At 44.0% G+C, this 7661-nt stretch overlaps 1 pseudogene; it reads right to left on the reverse strand.

Moving 5' to 3' along the window:
• Positions 1-3537: 3537 nt before the first annotated feature.
• On the reverse strand, positions 3538-6922 carry LOC105510050 (annotated as a pseudogene).
• Positions 6923-7661: the final 739 nt, after the last annotated feature.

Genomic DNA, 7661 nt, shown 5'->3' on the forward strand with positions numbered 1-7661 from the left:
TTCCTTCCTTTTTTGAGACAGAGCCTTGCTCTGTTGCCCAGGCTGGAGTGCAGTGGCGTGATCTCGGCTCACTACAACCTCCTCCTGGGCTCAAGCGATTCTCCTGCCTCTGCCTCCTGTGCAACTGGGATTATAGGCACCCGCCATCATGCCTGGCTAATTTTTGTATTTTTAATAGAGAGGGGGTTTCACCTTATTGGCCAGGCTGGTCTCCAACTCTTAGCCTCAAATGATCCACCTGCCTTGGCCTCCCAAAGTGCTGGGATTATAGGTGTGAGCCACTGTGCCCGGCTAACACACATCACCTCTGATCACAAGTTATTGGCCAGACTGATTACATGGCCCTACCCAGCCACAAAGAGCCATGAGAAATAATCATATCGATGCCCAGAAGATAACCAGCTCTAATGGCTATCACACATTTTACGCTTAAAAACAAATTTCGTTTTTGAGAAAGGGTCTCGCTCTGTCACCCAGACTGGAGTGCAGTGGTGTGATCTTGGTTCACTGCAGCCTGGACCTCCTGGGTTCAAGCAATTCTCGTGTCTCAGCCTCCCAAGTAGTTGGGACTACAGGCGCATGCCACCACACCCAGCTAATTTTTGTATTTTCTATAGAGACAGAATTTTGCCATGGTGGCCAGGCTGGTCTTGAACTCCTGGGCTCAAGTGATCCGCCCACCTTGGCTTCCCAAAGTGTTGGGATTCCAGGCGTGAACCACTGGTCTGGGCCCTTCTTCACACTTCTTATATCATTCTGTTTAAACAATGTTTTTCTACTTGGAGAGATAATAAATTCTATGTAACCATCATCCAGGTTAATAAATAAAATAATTCCAAGATCTTAGAAGCCTCTCCTTTATGTGCCCTTCCCTCTCTCAAGGAGCTCACCACCATCCTAACTTTGGGGTTAATGAGAGCAATGCTTTTAGTTACAGTTTTACCACCAAAGCATGTATTTTTGTTTAGTTTGAGCTATTTTGAACTTATATAAGTGGCAGCATTTTAATTTGTTTCTTTCAATAAATGCAATGTTTATAAGGTTTATCAATATTGATGAATGTAGCTATTTTTTAATGTATCTATTTTGCCAGGCATGCACCTGTAATCCCAGCTACTCAGGAGGCTGAGGCAGGAGGATTGCTTGAGCCCAGGAGTTCAAGACCAGCCTAGGCAATATAGTGAGACCCACTCAATCAAGTAATCAGTCAGTTATTTTTGATAAATAATACATGTATCAATTTTAATGTTAAGGTATATTTGTATTGTTTTCAGTTTTAGGTTTTTGGAAACAATGCTTCTGTAAATATTCTAGTACCTGTCTCATGGGAGAGAAGTTGCTGAATTGTAAGACACATGCATGTTCGTCTCTGCTAGATCATGTGAAATTGTTTTCAGAAGTGATTTAAAATGCGCTCCCAACACTATGAGTTCCAGCTGCTCCATATATTTACCAATGCTTGGTATTGTTGTATTTATTTATTTATTTGAGACAGAGTCTTGCTCTGTTGCCCAGGCTGGAGTACAGTGGTGTGATGTCGGCTCACTGCAAGCTCTGCCTCCCGGGTTCACACCATTCTCCTGCCTCAGCCTCCAGAGTAGCAGGGACTACAGGCGCCCACCACCACGCCCGGCTAATTTTTTGTATTTTTTAGTAGAAACGGGGTTTCACCGTGTTAGCCAGGATGGTCTCGATCTCCTGACTTCGTGATCTGCCCTCCTAGGCCTCCCAAAATGCTGGGATTACAGGCTTGAGCCACCGCGCCCGGCCTGTTGTACTTTTTAATTTTTGCCAATGTGGTGGGTGTACGATAGTCTCATTTTGTTTTTGCTTTGATAACTAATGAAGTTGACCACCTTTACATATGTTTTTTGTTTATTTCTTTAGTTAGGGTATTCAGTTTATACTTACTGCCCCAGCAGAATTATTAAAATGGTCCCCGTTCATTCTCTAACACGTCTTGGTTTGGACAATACATTGTATGGCACCCTAACCTTAGTGGGGTCCCTCCACTAACATGGAAATTTCCTTCTTGCTCATTAGTGTTTAGGATTATGTGGTCTGGCATCTCTGAGGAAAGAAAAAAAAAATGGGATAGATACAGAGGATTGAGTAAAAACCAGATGAGAGGGAAACCAAACTCATTAACTGGGATTACTCAGTCTGACTCAGGATGACCGTTTCCAAAATAATGTGTGATGGAGCCTTCAAATGGGTACAAAGCAGATGGGTTTGAGCAACATAATCCAGCAGTAAAAGTGAAAGAATTTGTTTACTGATTTCTCAGAAATGACTCAAGGCACAATCATGATTTGAAAGCTGGTCACAGTATCTACCGCAACCACTCACTCCCCTTTCAGTCTGTAACAAATCTCTTAAAAACTGACATGTGAAACCAATTGTATGTTTCTTACCTTGAGATCATTTTGTGAAGTTTCTTACTCTATTTCAAAAAATATGTTTGTTAGATTTTATTTTCTAAATAATACTGATTAAAAATATTTATACATCTACTTTTAAGTCCACAGTTTAGCACTTTTATTTGTATGGCTTTAAAAGTTATAGCACAGGGTCTTTAAGGATTGGGGGAAAAGATTCCATTCAAAACAAAGCCTGATAATTATAGACATGTTTTTCTCTGTACTTTATTTTAAATACATTAATTTTTAAATGATGCTCATCTTTTTTTCCATCTGGTGGTAAAATACTAGTACAACTTTCATCAAAATAAAGTTTACCACAGATGTCAATGAATTTTCCCAATTGAATATTGCCCTTCAGGTGCCACTAAACAAAATTTCTCAACCTAACTTAAGTGAAAAGAACTGTTGGTTGTCATTATAAGCAAAAATATAAAGTATCATAGCATTGTCTACATTGCTCCTTACAATACCAACTTTGAAAGAACCAGAGATGCTTTATAGGAGTTTAGTCGGTTTTGAAAAGGCACATGGGTATGTGTGTGTATGTGTGTTTTAATATTCTAGAAATTTCCCCACCACAACTCTTCCTGTTGCAGAGGCGCTTTGGTGACTACCGGGCTAGACAAGAACATTTGTTCAGACTAAAGAAAGCCAGAAGCCAAAATTCAGCCATACAGTAACAATGTACTTTTCATCATGCAGCCTTGTATTTCCTATATATTCGATTTTCTACCATACATTAGAATACATAAACTTTTATTCTAATAATTTAAGTTTGATTTCACAATATGGAAAAAATTTGAGGAAGAACATGACCTGGGAAAGAGAATAGGGAGAACTTTTACCACAGTGAAAATAGTTACATTCGTACCCCTCTATGTGATAAGAATATAACCCATTTAAGTTATGGAAAAGATCCCTTCAGTTATGGAAAAGATCCCTCTGCTGTGGCATTAAGTTGGGGGAGGGGAATCGATTTGTTCCAACCGAAACAGAAACAACAGGAAACAGCTTAACTTTGGTCCACTTGTCTGTTAGCTTAAGGACAGTCATACTGCCCATAATCAGTTCAGAAACCCAACAAGTATATTTAAAAATATATTCATGTGTAATTTCATTCTAAAAGCGGCATAACTGTTCTATCCTCATTCTCTGCCTTTTCAGCTTCAGAATGTGCTGTGGGCATGGTCTCTAATCCTCAGCATCTTCGTGATCTTCCCTGGCAGCCTCATCAGCGTCTGCTTGGCGAGGCTCTGTCTCCTCTTGGGTCATGATTTCTGGGGTCATGTGGACCAAGCCTGCTTCTGGAAGTTCGCTTTGTACTTCCACTGGCATTTGATTTACCCATTCCACATGCAGCTCCTCTCCGTGTACTCCAGTACCCTCTCAGGCTGAATTCAGCCCACTGAATTCAACCCGCTTGGGCCTGCTCTGGAAGCTCACTTGTGTGTGTCGGGCACCTGGCTGTCCTGGCGTGGATTTGGGTGGATGTGTTCTGCGGTCACTTGTGCTGAACCCACCTGGACCTGAAACAGTAGGAGCACATGCATCTTCCCAGCTTGTTCTGTAATATCATTGATGTCACAGGTTCAGCTTATACACATGTTTCTACTGAAAGAACTTCTTCCATTACTAGATGCTCTGAAATATTGTATCACTGAGATGCCCCCTTAATTTATTTCCTTGCATAAACCACAAGTCACATAAAGTATAATGGTTGGGTTTATCTCTAGTATATATTACCAAGTGATGTTTGAACTGGTCCCAGCTGTTAAACATGCTGTTGCAGACCTGGCATTCATAGAGCTTCTTTCTTTCTTTTTTTGCCCCTACTCGTTTGGCATGCAGTGAGGTGACATTTGAGGGGCTGTTTCTAGCAAATGTTCATGACAATTTGGATATTCAAAAGGTTTTTCACCTGTATGTTTTCAAAGATGTTCTTTAAAATGTCCGAAATGGTCAAACTGTTTCTCACAGTGCTGACATACATGATTTTTTCCCCCCAGTTCTTTGCTTCTTACTGCCTCCACGTTCTTCAAGGTGGGTCACAATTCAAGTGCTGTTTCCATGCGCTCTCCTGAAGATACCTTTTACTGCATACACAGTTGAAACTCTCAGTGAAGTGTGATTTCACGTGTTCCTGTTTGCTTGTGGGGTCAGATGCAAAGCTGACGTCTTCTTTAATCTGCCCTTTTCTGTCACCTTGGTGGTACTGAAACAGGAAAAGCTCCCTTATCCCCCTCACAGGGTGTGTGATGGGGGCATGGCTAGCTTCTTCGATAGCTGCGGCGCAAACACCTAGCGGGGCAGGTTGTGGTCGTGGGCTCCAACCCCACAGCAGTGTCTCGGAGTAAATGTTTCCAGCTCCTGAAGCCCCAGTGGGCGTGTGTTACAGGTGCTCTTTTAATTTTGCTGTCTGTAGGCGGCTTGTGTCAATCAGCTCAATTAGACCCTCTGCCTTATCACAAGGACAGAAGGCTTTCTGTAGCCCAGGGTTCTTGCCCTAGTGTACCGGAAAAATCGGATCACATGTGGGCTTGGAGTATGAGTGCAAGGTTTTATTGAATGGTGGAAGTAGCTCTCAGCCAATGGATGGGGAGCCAAAAGGGGGATAGAGTGGGAAGGTGGTTTTTCCCTTAGAGTCAGGCCGCTCAGCGGTCAGACTGTTCTCCTACCGCCCCTGCCAAAATCCCCTGGGTGTCTGCGTTCTGCTGGTTGGGTTGATGGCCTGCCAGCTCTGCGGGTGCCTGTTCCTGTGCTCTTCCGCTCCCCTGCTCCGCTCCATGTCCAGCCGCCTGCGTGCACTTCTGCCGCTGTGTTTCTCTCCACATCTCATTGCTTCTGTCTGTGCCTGCTAGGGTCTGGGGGTTTTTATAGGCCCAGGAGGGGGGTGTGGCGGTCCAGGGTGGTCTTGGAAAAGGCAACATAATGGCTCTTCATAATGGCCAGAAACAGAACGTAGTGGCATTGTAACCCCTATCAGAGATAATCATGACAGAAAATGGAGTAGGAAAATACTCCCATGGGGTAGGACTTGAAGCATTATGGCCCGTTGTCTTGTTGTCTACTGTTTATTGAAGGTGAGATCATCTGGCATAAGACTCCTTGCTGATTTATGAACAACACATGAGGAGAGGATTCATACTGATTTATAGGTAGAGCCTAATGGTTTGGTCACATAACCAGGGACTGACAAGGCATCAGATTAGAGGACAGGTGACAACGAGATTTAGGAAACAGATTTTGAAAATTTCTCTTTTTTTTTTTTTTTGAGATGGAGTCTCACTCTGTCGCCCAGGCTGGAGTGCAGTGGCGCGATCTTGGCTCACTGCAAGCTCCTCCTCCCGGGTTCATGCCATTCTCCTGCCTCAGCCTCCCGAGTAGCTGGGACTACAGGCGCCCGGCTAATTTTTTTTGTAAGTTTAGTAGAGACTGGGTTTCATGGTGTTAACCAGGATGGTCTCGATCTCCTGACCTTGTGATCCACCCTCCTCGGCCTCCCAAAGTGCTGGAATTATAGGCGTGAGCCACCGCGCCTGGCCTAAATTTTGTATTTTTTAATAGAGACGGGGTTTCACCATGTTGGCCAGGCCAGGCCTGAACTCCTGACCTCAGGTGATCTGCCCGCCTCAGCCTCCCAAAGTGCTGGGATTACAGGCGTGAGCCTCTGCACCCAGCCTGAAGTTTTCTTTGTTCCTGACTTCAAGGGCTTTGATGGCTTCTAGCATTTGTAGACGTTCTGCTGCTTTCCATACATCACTGGCTGCTGCTCCTCCTTGTATCATTAATTTTGCTGTACATGTGAACTCAATTAAATGGCAAAAGGCCATTTTACTAACACCTTCTATCTCCACCAAAGGTTCTTGGGTAGACTCCAGAAAGAGTTTGTAGAAGGCAGCAGGGCCGGGTGGCTCATGCCTATAATCCCTTTGGAAAGAATTACAGTAATCCCTGTAAACACTTTGGGAGGCCGAGGTGGGCAGATCACCTGAGGTCAGGAGTTCGAGACCAGCCTTGCCAACTTGGCAAAACCCTGTCTCCACTAAAAATACAAAAATTAGTCGGGTGTGGTGGTGGGTGCCTGTAGTCCCAGCTACGTGGGAGGCTGAGGCAGGAGAATCCCTTGAACCTGGGAGGCAGAGGTTGCAGTGAACCAGGATTGGGTCACTGCACTCCAGCCTGGGCGACAAAGTGTGACTCCATCTCAAGATAATAATAATAATAATAATAATAATAATAATAATAATAATAATAATAATTTGTGGAACTTACTGCAAGCATCCAAAACAGCTTTGTGAGCCTTCAGATGGTGTCCGTCTACAATCAGGGTGATGTCAGTAAAGCAGTCCTGCCCTCATGTTCATTCAGTTGGTCGAGGATCATGTTTTGACATTCACGGAACTCCTGTAGGCATTCCATCGTCTCTTCAGCCTCCATGGCTGCTGGCTTGCTCTGCCTTATACTCTGGCCTCCTTTCTCTCTGTCCCTCAGAGCCTCTGGTGTTGTGCTTTCTCCTTCCAGGGCATAATGTGCCCCACAGCTTTCCCTATCCCTAACCCATGGCTCTCCCTCCATTTCCCCCACGAAAGCCGAGTGCTCCCTCTGCTCGGGCCCCGCTGGTGCACATGCGCTGAGTCGGACTCACAGGCGGCTGTGGCCTCTTACTCTATTTTGAAGACTTGGCTGTAACTGTGCTATTAAACGTCTTCCATATCATACTCAAAAGCAATGCTTCATTTCCCCCCAAAAGAAGAAATCAAGTAAGTAAAAACATGTTATAATTTATATAGAAGGGTACTTTGCATTTGTTAAAATGCTTTATAGTGATTCTAATCTTTTTCCGTAAAGAAACCCAGAGAAAGCCTTTCTTTCTCAGCTGTATAGATGGAACAGGTGAGGGGAGGGGATACAACGGCGTTGCCCAGAGCTTCTGAGTCTGTGGCTGAGCCCAAATCTCCCAAGGCAAATATGACAAATGTTATTTTATTCCTATTTATAAAGCTCCCTTACAGCTGGAGGGATTTTCTTCTAAATCTACTAAAAATTGAGGTACCTAAAAACAACAGCCCCACATTTGGAAACGGACCAAAGGTGGGAAGTTTTAGCTCTTGTTTCTCAGGTTATAACTGATGACCAGACTGGGGTCTCCTGAAGACCCTAAAAAAAAAGGAGTTGTCTTCATTCTCACGGGCTCCACCCAACCTTTAGATTGCTAATAATTCAGATGTGGAGCATTCC

The sequence above is a fragment of the Colobus angolensis genome, unplaced genomic scaffold (assembly GCF_000951035.1).
Source record: "Colobus angolensis palliatus isolate OR3802 unplaced genomic scaffold, Cang.pa_1.0 Scaffold182, whole genome shotgun sequence".
NCBI classification, from domain to species: Eukaryota; Metazoa; Chordata; class Mammalia; order Primates; family Cercopithecidae; genus Colobus; species Colobus angolensis.